Genomic DNA, 14,124 nt, shown 5'->3' on the forward strand with positions numbered 1-14,124 from the left:
ATATATATGTATATAATTTCTTTTTCACGTTTTTTAACAAACACCTAAGGCCTTTTTCATTCTACTGCAATTAGGGAAAGAGCAAAGGATGCATGTTAGGTCTGTAATTTATGCTTTACCTATTGTATACTCTTTATCATTCTTGTGTTGCCACAGAGAATTATGGAAAATGTAGTTTGTTATTAGCTGTATACAAATTAAACTGTACAGTTAACATTCATAACTCATGATAAATACAACTCAGTTTTCATTATGATTCTTTAATTGACATACACACAAAAAAAAAATCCCTAGGGTTCAAAGAAAATCCCACTGGAGAACATTGGTTGTGCCCTCCTCTCGTAAATATGATCATTCTGACATGACTTTAAGGTAGGGTGACCATACGTGCCATTTTCCCCGGACGCGTCCTGGCCAGGATTTCTATATTGCCTAAAATATCTAGGGTTTGGCTTTGTTTGCGTGTGCAGACCGATCGGTGTATGACATTGGTTCCTTTTGTTTTCAAAACGCTGTCGAGGTACTTTGAATCAAAGCAATATAGAAATCTTGGCCAGGACGCGTTCGGGGAAAATGGCACGTATGGTCACCCTACTTTAAGGCAGCATTTTAAAACTAATTGCATGGTGGAGATGATGAATATGTAAATCAGAACAAAAATCACAGGACTCTCATTTCACCCCGATCATTTTCAATGACCTCAAATGAGTCTGTCAGTTAAGGAAATATACAGATAAATGAGTCCAATCAGGCAAGAGAAAATATGAAAAACTGAGAAGGCATGCACATGTTTCACTCACCATTACACTGGGTGTAGTTGGAGTGGCAAGCTGTTGATTGCTCATTGTGAACAGTGCCCTTTTTCTCACAATGCATCTCCACAGAATAATTGTTAGGCTGTTGTATAGAGACTTTGGCCTGAGTCAATGTGTGTGTGTGTGTGTGTGTGTGTGAGTGAACATCTGGAGTTTGCCTGGCATTATTTCCTCAGCCTGGGGCAAAAGTCTTCCACAGTGTGAATGTTGCAACCAAGAGAGAGAGAAAGAGGGGTAATTTGTTTTGTTTGAGCAGAGGGGATGGTAGGGAGTGAAGAGTGCTTAAATTGATTGATTGGTGGCTTGTAGAGTAGTGGACTGGGCCATGATTACTTTTTGTGCCTAGTGTGATAAGAAAATTAATCAAACTATTATGTTTCTCTGTTTTATCATCAGGTAGCAATAATTGAATAAACTAACTTCACTTGTCTTCAGAATGACTTTCCTTGCTACGTGTGCCGACTATCTTTTGCACAGAAGGTTAAAAAATTTGCATTACATCTGTTGGTAGGGGAAGGATTTTCCTGTTGTTTATTATATAAACAAGAAAATTATTCTGAAATTATTCCTTTTTTATCATCTACCCTTCTGTACGGCGTCATACCTGTTTATAACTGTGCATCTGCTCTACGGAATTATCACATCAGACTCTTATACAAACTGTGAAAAAATACCCTCCGGTTGAAGTAAGAAATCCAGTGAGATTTTAAAAGATTCACATGCGCAGCGAGGTTGTAACTTTTTGTTGTTATGTCATTCTTGTGTACCTCCCGCTGAGCAGAACAAATGTGGGAGAGATGGGAGGGCTGGAATAATCTGCTAAATCAGTCTGATTGTTCTTAAATCCTTCATGTCCACTTGTATCTCTCAGTGGAGCCTTCATGCAGAGTTGGAAATAGGGCAGCCAATTCTCCATTCAGCTCAGCTGTTTGTAGATTTTCTTCTCACTGACTAGCCTATCCCCCCACTTGCTTCACTTGCTTTCCTTTTCCCCTTCATACTAAAAGTGTCTCTACAAATCAGTTACCTTACCTGGCTCGTTTGGGATTTAGCGAGGACATTGTCTGTGGCAGATAATGAGGTCTGGTGATGTGATTTTCTTTCTCCCATGATGCCACACAGGTTATTTTCTCAGTGGAGGCTGCAGGCCTCATGTTGCAGAAATTTAAGCTGGTGTTATTGTCTTTCCATTTTATCAAATAAGAAGCGACAGCTCAGCCTTACACTGTCTAGATGTTACATCAAATCAAGGCCTGACAAAATAATTACAGAAAGTACATAACTTTGATGCAGTACTTGGACTTATTGTGATATGATAGCCAGTTATATTTTAATACACTTTCATGTGTAATTGCATTTGACAGAGGATTCTGTTTTTGGATGTGTTCTATGGCCTGCATCAACAGCCGAAGGCATGAATATAAAATTATTTTGGTCAAAATGATTTTTTTAGTGCTTACAATGCTTTTAGTATATATATATATGGTTAACCTTCAGGGTTTGTTCAATGTTCCAGATAATCTGTTTCATTTTAGTTTTATATTTCCTATTCTTATAGGTCAACCTAGGAGGAATCCAGATCCTAGAACTTCAGTTTGGAATTGCTTCCATAAGGAGACATAAGCATAGTTTCTCGTGTAGGATTCCTGTGGGACTGTTACACACATCCATTGTTGTTAGGAAAATGTATGTGTGTTTGAATTACTCAAGAATAGTACAGCTTCTATAATTAGCATTGTGTTGCTCCATTTGCATGGTTCCTGACCTGGTAGCAGTGTGATGCAGCAAGTTTACTTGTCTTCAGAGCTTTAGATTAGTGGAGCACACCGCTTGTCAGAAATACTTGTTAAGCTGAGTTGTTTTTCTTGTAATTGTGTGACTAATTCACATTAAGGGACATGAACATGCCTGCAAAGTTTCAAAATGTTATGGAATGTGTGTACAAAATTTCAATATTGATTGTGATATTAATTTTACCTGCAAATGTCATGGTTAAAAGCATGGTGTGAGTTTTGGTGAATTGTATAGAATCCAACTAGGGTCAGCTTGACCCGGAACATTTATGATACCCAGAATTTTAACATAATACAAGGGTTAAACATCACATCTTAAAATTGTACAATATAAAATGTGCATTGCTTTCTGGTCATTCATCAGATTACATTTCATGCAGAGGATCTTCTAATTTTGGGGAATTTTAAATGATTAATCAAGTCTTGATTCTGATAGACATGTCCATTTGCCTAAACAAGTTTAATTGCCATGTCTTTCCTAAGCATACCCATCATTAGTATCAATATCACGATGAAAAGAGTTTGCCTTTTACCCCCAATGTTACACAAATAATATAATCACTTTCCATTTTGATAGATGGAACTCTGGAGTCAGTTAATCGGTATCCACCCTTAATTAACATGCTCAATCATGTCTCTCTCTCTCAAAACAATCTACCGCCCACCTTTTTCATGACAGCGATTATCAGTTGTTTGGCTGTGGATATGACAGGCCTAATAGAACTGGTTAGCCTCAGTGAACTGCAGGATGGACCGGGGACTCGTATATAAGATGTGTCCGCAGTGGGAGGATGGTGTCTCCTTTTATGTCTGTTGTCCTCAGAGGTGGACAGTAACGAATTACATTTACTTGATTACTGTACTTAAGTACACTTTTTAAGTATCTGTACTTTACTTATGACTTTAACTTCACTACATTTGAAAGACAAATATTGTGTAAATGTTGTGTAAATAAAAATATTACCTATAAATCCACAGAAGCCACAGAACTGTTGTGCGTCTCCTAACAAAACACAGTAGGTGTTTGACCGCGAGAGCGATTAGGGAGCATTTTTGAAATTTTTGTTTTGAAGTCAAATAAATCTTGCGGTTTTTTTTTTTTTTTAAAGCAGTGTAGCTGTTGTAAAGTTATTCAGCTACAGTTGTGTTGCTGGGTTTTAAAGCAGGTTTGATTTTTTTTTCTTATCAGTCTGTATTTACAGCAATTTCACTATCTTCTCGGTTCAAATGTGGATGAATGGCTACATGTAGATGTGTGCACACACTGCCTGAGCTGTGTGAGATAACTACCGTGCTGCTTTGTGGGGGTATTAAATAAAAAAAAAATTTGGTCAACTCAATTGTTTCATTTCTGTAGGTTTTTAACATTCTAAAAGCTCTTCATTACAAAGATACTACAAGCTAGTCAGTGTATTCAGGTGTAATGTATTGTAAGTTGCTTCAGAGGCATAAGGTATTGCAAGTATTACATACAACAATAATAAAACAGTGCATTGACATAAAAAAGAAAATTTACTTTTGGCACTTAAGTACTTTTAAAAGCAAGTACTTCTGTACTTTTACTTAAGTAAAAATCTGTCTTTACAACTTTCACTTGTAATGGAGTAATATTTGATCAGCAGTATCTGTACTTTCACTCAACTAATAGAGTTGTGTACTTTGTCCACGTCCTTTTGTAGACCCAGAGCCCAGGGAGTAGTATGTAACGCTTTTAGTACTAGAGGTAAAGTCAAGTCAAGTCACCTTTATTTATATAGCGCTTTTAACAATACAGATTGTGTCAAAGCAACTGTACAGCATTAATTAGGAAAATAGTATGTCAATAATGCAAAGTGACAATAGTAAACACTCATTTTTCAGTTAAAGGCAGTTCATCATTGAATTCAGTGATGTCTTCATTCAGCTCAGTTCAGTTTAAATAGTATCTTTGCAATCATTTGCAATCAAGTCAACGATATCGCTGGAAATGAAGTGTCCCCAACTAAGCAAGCCAGAGGCGACAGTGGCAAGGAACCAAAACTCCATCGGTGACAGAATGGAGAAAAAACCTTGGCAGAAACCAGGCTCAGTCGGGGGGCCAGTTCTCCTCTGACCAGACAAAACCAGCAGTTCAATTTCAGGCTAGCAAAGTCACATTGTGCAGAGGAATCATCTGGTTCCTGTGGTCTTGTCCCGGTGGTCGTCTGAGACAAGGTCATTACAGGGGATCTGTATCTGGGGCTCATCTAGTTGTCCTGGTATCTGCTGACTTTCAGGGCTGTAGAGGTCCTCTCTAGGTGCTGATCCACCATCTGGTCTGAATACGTACTGGATCCGGGTGACTGCAGTGACCATCTGATCTGGATACAGACTGGATCTGGTGGCAACGGTGACCTCGGAATAAGAGAGAAACAGACTAATATTAGCATAGATGCCATTCTTCTAACAATGTAGCAAGTACATCGGGTGTTATGAAAAAAGTTCCCGGTTCCGGTTGACCTAATTAATGCAGCCTAAAAATCCTTTAACGGATTTGAATATTAGAAGCATATTTTAGACATTCTACTAACAGCAAGTAACTTTGCAACTACATGTCAACTACCAGTCATTAGATTATTAGTACACTGTCTGTTTAATATCTTCTAAAACTTTATTTTGATGGGTCCACAACATACAACATATCATTATACCACGGTGTCAGACTGTTTTCCTTAATCTTCCTTAAGCGTAAAGGAGCAACTGTATTTAAAATGCTAGAAAAGAGAGAGTCCATAGTTTCTGTTACATCATCAAGTTGTTCTGAGGTTTTGGAAATGCTAGGGAATTGGGATAAATCAGGAAGATTACTTACAAAGCAGTCTTTTGTGGTAGAGGTGATGGTTCTACCATACTTGTAACAAGGATTATAATTTACAGTTTTAGCTATATGAAGTTTGCACAATACTAAATAATGATCTGAGATATCATTGCTTGGCTGCATAATTTCAACACCATCAACATCAATTCCATGTGACATTATTAAATCTAGAGTATGATTTCGACAATGAGTAGGTCCTGAGACGTGTTGTCTAACCCCAATAGAGTTCAGAATGTCTATGAATGCTGATCCCAATGCATCTTTTTCATTATCAACATGGATATTAAAATCACCAACAATTAAAACTTTATCTGCAGCCAGCACTAACTCGGATATAAAATCAGCACATTCTTTAATAAAGTCTGTATGGTGCCCTGGTGGCCTGTATACAGTAGCCAGTACAAACATCACAGGGGATCTATCATTAACATGTGCTTCTCTGGATAATGTTATATGAAGCACCATTACTTCAAACGAGTTATACTTGAAGCCCGCCCTCTGAGAAATACTGAAAACATTGTTATAAATTGAAGCAACACCTCCCCCTTTACCTTTTGGACGTGGTTCATGTTTATAACAGTAATCTTGGGGGTTAGACTCATTTAAAATAATGAGTAAACAGCTATGATTTTAGAGGGGAGCTCTTTATTCATTTATTTATTTTATTATTTATTTTTTTAAATAATTTCTGTGGGAGGGAAACACAAAGCTAAAATAATATTTTCTATGAAAATGATCTACAGTTGAGCTCCTAAAATCCATCCATCCATCTGTATCCATGTGAAGAATTTGTTTTATATTTCTCATCTAGTCTCTGACAGGTCTTCTTGTTGAGTGTTAACAACACTAATTAGTGTTAAAGCATACAATTATGGGTCATAAGTTAGCTTGCATGAAACATCTCATACTTGTTCATATCTGGCTGCCATGGTAACTTGCAGCATTCTTAAATAACACTTCTTCCCCTGGTGAATCAGAACGGCTATGAATGAGTGTTCTTAGGATTTAAAAATCATTTAATGAAAAGTAAAACAATAAGCAATTAATTCAGAACTCGACAGGTAATTTCAATTACATTCATTCACAGATACATAAACTGTGAGTGCATCCAGGCAAGTTAGGTTATGACAAGAAGAGTTAGGTCTATGTTTAATAAAATGTGTTCATTATTCTCTGTTTTGCTGTCATCTCATGATGCTTTCTAAATATCATTGCATAAACATTGTAATTGGAGCTATATACCGAAGGACAGCAGTGTATTTCCTGAGTGGTAATTAAAGCTGAAGTTTGTAGTTTCTGTCTCACTAGTGTCATCCAACGGAATTTCAAAAATAATGACTGTTTTCCAAACAGATTTTTAATGGGCAAAACACTCAGATCCCACCCTAAACTGATGCCATTGGTTGCTGTATTGGGCTACTCAAACAAAATTAAATAACAATTGATAGTGCCACAGTATTTATGCTTTTCAGGGCTTTCTGACCCCGCTTAGACAGCAACGAAACTACCACGTTCAAGGCCCAGTACATAGTACGGACATCATTAAAATAGTCCATGTGACATCCAGTGTTTCCCACAGACTTACACTTTATGTGTGGCGGCACTTCTCCCGGGGGAAATATGTAAATATATAATGCAAATATAAAACAGCAGAATGGCTTATTGAAAATGCTAATTCATTCTCTGCCAGCAGGAGGCGCTTTTGGACAGAACTAGCAGTTTCCCTGGTAACGGCTGTAAACAAAGCAGCGCTGTGCTCATAAACGCTACTTTATCAGGCATTAAAGGAAAAATTAAATGACATCAAAACTTTTCTGAAGACAATCAGTTCCCTTCAAAGATATATTCATATAAAACACCCACGCCGTGTTTTGATTTAGAGACGTGCAGTGCTCATGTTTATTGAATGAAGTCAAAGCCTTTTGGAAAATCTATTGTGGCAGTCAGTGTTGATATTGTGGCGGGCCGCCACAAATAAATCAATGTATGGGAAACACTGACATCAGTGGTTCAACCGTAATTTTATGAAGCTACAAGAATACTATTTCTGCGCAAAGAAAACAAAAATAATGACTTTATTAGGGCTGCAACAACTAATCGATCAAATCGATTATTATCGATAATGAAAATAATTGACAACGATTCTCATTATCGATTAGTCGGGTCTGCCCACAGTGCGCATCCAACTTCAGCCGGTCACGTCAAATTACAGCACTGAATTACAAAAAGCATCTAAAACTAGTGGAGGAAACAGGTTGAGATGCTGTGGGAGAAGCACGTGAACCAAGCTGCCCAAAACACCTTTAAACTAACTTAATGCATACCTTTAAACTAACTGAATGCATTAGCATATGGCTTGGCCTGTCAGGCAGTTTGACAGATGCGTGTGCGGCTAATGGCTTGCCCTGTCAGGAAGCTTGACAGATGCGTATGCATCCTCAGCGCAAAAACTTTCAGTTTACGGTCATATGCTTAACTGTAAATGTCACAAATTCACGCAAGCATTTCCATTTTTGCATAAAGGCCCACCCTGACAATCTGCGTTTCACGAGTTCACACTAACATATAATGTGATTAAGCAATTAGTAGCATATTTGGCATGCTGTCCAGAGGGAGGGCTCCGAGCTCGGGTTAAAGCCCGAACCCAGAGAACTCCCCCCCATCCCAAGACTGGGAGGAAATTAGAATTAGTGATGGGAAGTTCGGATCATTAAATAGTAGTGAGGTGTTGGGGTGGAGGCGGGATGCCGGAAAACTTTTGTGGAACTGAGGTAAGTTGGCTGTATATATACACATATGTGCTTGTTAAGGTGATTAGCTGACGAGCTCCAGCTGGGCCAGACTGATTATCTGATCGTGCTCCTCCCGAACCTTGTTAATAAAACATCATTAAGTTTAAATCTGAATGAGCGCCGGCGCGCGCACGCGGACAGAGGGATACAATTGATATTCAGTGCAAAACATTAATTGTGCTGAAATATCTGTTGTTAAACGTTACATTTAGGTTTAAAAGTCAACATGTAGTGCACGCATTTTATGAGAGTAGGAACTGATAACAGCGTGTAATTTTCTGAATATAAATATCAGATGCTTCATAACCGTCTTTTACAGGATAAAGAAATGACAGTAAGACGTGACTGTGGTCAAAGTGAATGTGTGTTCCTGCAGAACATTACTCTTACCTATTGGTTACAACTGAGTTTGTGATTTTATTTGTCTTTATTATCTTTATTATTATTTAAATTTTTAATTAATAATACATTTTAAATAAATAATTTTAAGTGCTTAACAAATGTATTAAAACAAAATTTATGTAAGGCTTTTAACAAATTAGGTAAGGTTTGTGCCACTGCTACTCTAAACTAACTGTATTGGTGATTACCAAAATCATTTTTTAGCTTTCTGTATAGGTTAGTCTTCCAATTTGTGTAAGCTCTTTAGTAACAGTAGCAGGCTATTTCTAATGCTATAATATAATTATTGCTGTTGTCTGTGAAAGAAAGGCAGAAAAAATAGTCAAGCACTTTATAGTGTTTTTTCCAGATGCCCAATTACAGTCAAAAAGTATTCCTAAACTAATCGATTATCAAAATAATCGTTAGTTGCAGCCCTAGACTTTATTCAAATTCTTCTCATCCGTGTCAGTCTCCAACGCCATTCACGAGAGTACCACGACGCATGCGTGTGCATTCCTTGAAAACAAGCCGCAGCACATGCGGGTTCTAAATCAGATCGCCGGCTCCTGCGTCAGCAGGATTACACGCATGCGTCGTGGTACTCTCGTGAATGGCGGCGGAGACTGATGTGCAACAAAAGAATTGTTGAATAAAGTTGTTATTTTTGTAGCTCGTAGCTTCATAAAATTACAGTTAAACCGCTGATGTCATATGTACTATGTTAACGATGTCCTTACTACGTACTGGGCCTTGAACATGGTAGTTCCGTTGCTGTCTATGCAGGGTCAGAAAGCTCTCGGGTTTCATCAAAAATATCTTAATTTCTGTTCCGAAGATGAACGAAGGTCTTACAGGTTTGGAACGACATGAGGGGGAGTAATTAATGATTTTAATTTTGGGGTGAACTATCCCTTTAACAGCAGTTGGAAACAGACCCTATGTGTTTTGATTGGGCACCTGTGTGTGTGTTCATGTCTACAAACTTCTGAAACAGCCCTCTGTATTCTGTCATCTCTGTGGAGATGTGACATTTTTCCCACCCACCTTTTTGTGTTTGTGTGTGTCCTGAGCCATCTGCCTTCTCTTTCTGGATCACGCTCCCTTCTCAGTCTTCCATTCCACCCCCTGCTTTTCTGTCCCATCTCACCGGTATCAGTATCATATGACATTGGCAGTGAGGAGACCCAAGCTAGGAGCCGTGACTCATTCACAACAACAGAAACACAGGTCATAGCCCTACGTTTTCAAAACTTTTTAAATGTAATCCCCCCCCCTCTCCCCTTTTCCCCTTTTTCTTAGACCTTGTTTTGTTCTAATCTTCTAACTGTAATTAATTCCACACTGTTTATGCTATGAACATGATTGATACCTCAAATTGTGCAGCTTGTTAAGGAGTGTTGTTACTCTTCTAAGTGTCTAAGTGCCCATAACAAAATCTTGTTATGGGCAACTATCCAGAACACCATAGTAACCTGCATAGCAACACATTTAAGATGAAAATGCATGAATTAAAATATATTTCCTTATGACTGGCTATCACAATGTTAGTTATTTTTGGCTCAAGTGTCTAACAGTTCTACAGTAAATGCTCTGCAGCCAAAATCTGCAGCTTATTATTTGCTAGAAAGCTTTTCCCTGCTGTGAACTCTGAATAGTTCCATTTAGACCCTTTGGTCTGTACTTTCCAGAGTAATGGATTACAAGCATTCAAGACAGCTTTGAAAGTTAGCAAGCCCAAACCAATGCAAGTGCGTGTGTGGATGCACATGTTTGAGACAGATATAAATAGCGCGCCATAAATCTGACTCCCTGTGGAGAAGTTATTCCATAAATTCTGAAGCCGATCTGAGAAAAGTCATTCAGTGATGGGGAAATTAATTTTATTTAAAGCTCTCATCTAGCTGATGGCCAGTAAGTCCGTGGAAAATTAAGAGAAATATTCTATTACAGTGGAAGGCTGTGATGCCTCCTGAGCTAGAGTTGGTTGTTGTTGCTGTATCCCAGCAGGTTTATTATTTTTGGTCACCAGGGGTCGAATTCACAAAACATTCTTAAGAATAAAATTATTCTTAACTGCTATTTTCTTCTTATTTTCGAACTTACGAATAAGGTTAAGAATATTTTGTATTTGCATGCATTTTCTAAGAATGTTCCTATATTTTTTCTTAAGATTCATCTGAAGACAAAACTTCATTTGTATTTTTCAAGAATTGCTCTTAGGAACGTTCTTATCAACTTCTTAGAATTTATTTAAAAGAAATATCTCACCCAAAAATGAAAATTTGCTGTAAATGTACTCGCCCTCAGGCCATCTAAGATGTAGATGAGTTTGTTTTTTAAATTGGAACATATTTGGAGAAATTTAGCATTACATCACTTGCTCCTAATGGATCCTCTGCAGTGAATGGGTGCCGTCGGAATGAGAGTTCAAACAGATAAAAATATTACACTAATCCACAAGTAATCCACTTGACTCCAGTCCATCAATTAATGTCTTGTGAAATAAAAAGCTGTGTTTGTAAGAAACAAGTCCATCATCAGGGCATTATAACTATAAACCATTGCTTCTGGCCTAAACATGAGTCCATAATCAATTGAAAAAAAGCAAAAAATAAATTTTTATTAATTCGAAATCACAGATTTTTCTTTGTACACCAATAACATGTTGCCCTCACACCAACATGTTTTCACTGTTTCACTGTCTGTAATCCTCTCCCTATTATACCCAGAAGTCCGATGTATTTTCCAATCACGTACTGGCACATTGGAGGGCCGTGTAGGGCTGTGGTGCCGGAAGGTTGATATTAATAATGTGATTGTGCTTTGCCCTCTCTTATCCAGAGGTGGCAGAGAATAGAATAGGCCTCCTCCTGCTGCTGAGAGAGAGGCAATCAGCATTTAATCTGCAAGACTGATTAACTTCTCATTACAATCAGACACACACACACACACACACACCATGCAGGCACTCAGACACACAAGTTTATGTACAAATGTATGGGGCCACACGCAACACACACTACTCTCACACTCAAGAGGTGGATCTGTAATTATGCAAAGGAGATCAAGTCAGGCCTACTCACCCAGCTTTAGCAATCAGATTTATTTATGCATTTATTTTCAAACTCTTTGTAAGGAACATGGCAATTAAAGGAAAAGAATGGCTCAAGTGTCATGTCACGGTCTTTGCTGAATCACCTGGGTCTATCTTTGCTCAAGTGCCATTTTAATCAGACACATTCTGATTGGGAATAGAGCGAGTGTTAAACAGTAGTCTTACCATTAAAACAAATCTTTAAAAAACGTTTTAATTATTTTATTTAGTATTTGTATTTAAAGTGTGATTCTAGTAGAAATATATTTTCATGTTCTGTGTGATTTCTATAGGTTGGAACACTACTGCCAGGGTTGGGGTGTGGGGATGAGGCGAGGACTCAGTTTGCAGGAAGAATAGGGCTCTTAAGTAATGATAAAATAAAACAAAAACTACCCCATAGGGGAAAACAGACTGGCAACTTGACAGGCAGGGCAAGACAGGATCGTGACACAACCAGGGAACATACGACAACAAACTACCACAGGACTGCAAACACAAGGAGAATAAATAGGGAGCAAACAAGGCAGGTAACAAGGAAGGACAGGTGGGGCAAATAAACCACTAATCAGGTAACAAGGTGGGAGGGGTTAGAAAATAGACATGAGAGCACACGGCACACAGAAACAAACAAGAAAATCCATGTGCTCACACAAAACAAAAACACAAGCACATGGCCAGCAAAACAATCACAAGCCATGTGCTTGAACAAAACAAGACACAAACACTCATAAGCCGTGTGTTCACACAAATCATGACAACATGAAAGCACAGAGCCCATGAAAACACAAGCTGCGTGCTACACAGCACAAGACAAAACATAACATGAAAGCACGCGGCTGAACAAGAACCACATGCTACACAGAACACAACAAACACAGAAGAGCGCACAGCCCAAGCGAACTCGAGATCGCACGCATCCAACAACAAAACAGAACATGGAGCATGAGTGTCCGAACCCCGATACAAAACCGAAACTGTACAAGACATGAGTGCCGGGATCCGAACACCACTCTACAACATGAAACAAGGAAACAGGGCACGTAGACAAAAGAGCACACTCGAAGCCGCGTGCTCACATGAAAACAAGACATGACAGGAGTGGCAGGGCTCTGTCACAAAACCACAAATAAACTAGACTGAAGTGACAGAAACCTGACACACAACACAGACACAAATCAGTAAATGTATGGCACTAATGACAGTAATGATGTTTTTTTTTTTTTCATTTATATTTTATCCATACAGGGCACTTGATACTAAGTTAAGCCATACAAATGATATTTATTGTAATTTTATTTATTCTAGCAATTTTTTTCATCATAAAGATCTAAAATTGTACATCAGAAAATTATTTACGGTAACACTTTATAATAACTTTCATTTATAAATCATTAACAAACTTTATATAATGCTTTACAGATCATTAGTTAATATATATTCACATAGTTAAAAATATGATATAATGTTCTTGTTAATGTTTACTAATGAACTTACTAAACATTACCTAATGATTAACATATGATTATTTAATGTAAATTGAAATGCTTACAAATGTCAGTAAACTTTCAGTTCATATGATCTTCATTTGTTGGTCTTTGTTGTGTAGACCTCTATTTACACATCTTAACAAATAATCTATTAATTATTTGTTCATGTTTTTGCAGTACCCAATCTAAAGTGGAAACTATTCATCATTTGCAAATGTTTATAAATGTTTACTAAACATTAATACCTTTATGAGCAGCCATCTCAATGGCAAAAAGTGTCCCGAAAGACCTGAATTTACCCGATTCACACATCTTTACTAATCATTTATTAATCATTTGTTCATGTTTTTGCAGTAGCCAATCTAAAGTTGAAACTATTAACCATTTGTAAATGTTTATAAACGATTACTAAAACATCTGTTAAAATCATTTGTAGATTTTCAATAAGTGCTTTATCACATGGAATTGAAAGTTTAATCACATTTGTAAGCATTTTAACTTACATGAAATAATGATTTGTTTGAACATTATCTAATGTTTAATAAGTTTATTAACAAACATTAACAAGCACATTATCTCACGTTTCTAACTCTTTGACTATATATATTAACTAATGATCCATTAAGCATTACATAATGTTTGTTAATGATTTATTAATGAACATTTTTAGAAAGTGTTACCTTATTTACATTTTTGTGTCTGTCAGTACATTTATATTGTACATTTCAGTGTCTATACAAATGAACAAAAATATGTACATTATACATTACACATAAAATACCTATAAATACAAATGACATCACCCTTACAATTGACTTTTAAATAAGCAGTATGTTGTATAGCTAACACAAACCGAATTGCTCAGTTTTCATGTCAACTAATTATTAAATTTTTCAGCCTGGCCAGGTGTATTCAGTGAA

The 14,124-nt window shown here is 37.2% G+C and overlaps 1 protein-coding gene across 1 annotated transcript in view; it reads left to right on the top strand.

Annotated features, from left to right (window-relative positions):
• The window catches only part of LOC107755869 (serine/arginine repetitive matrix protein 4), a 74,024-nt gene that overhangs the window by 33,245 nt on the left and 26,655 nt on the right, over nucleotides 1–14,124 (top strand). The gene's annotated exons all lie outside the window — the stretch shown is intronic.

The sequence above is a fragment of the Sinocyclocheilus rhinocerous genome, unplaced genomic scaffold, assembly GCF_001515625.1.
Source record: "Sinocyclocheilus rhinocerous isolate Xijiao unplaced genomic scaffold, SAMN03320098_v1.1 scaffold352, whole genome shotgun sequence".
Lineage (NCBI taxonomy): Eukaryota > Metazoa > Chordata > Actinopteri > Cypriniformes > Cyprinidae > Sinocyclocheilus > Sinocyclocheilus rhinocerous.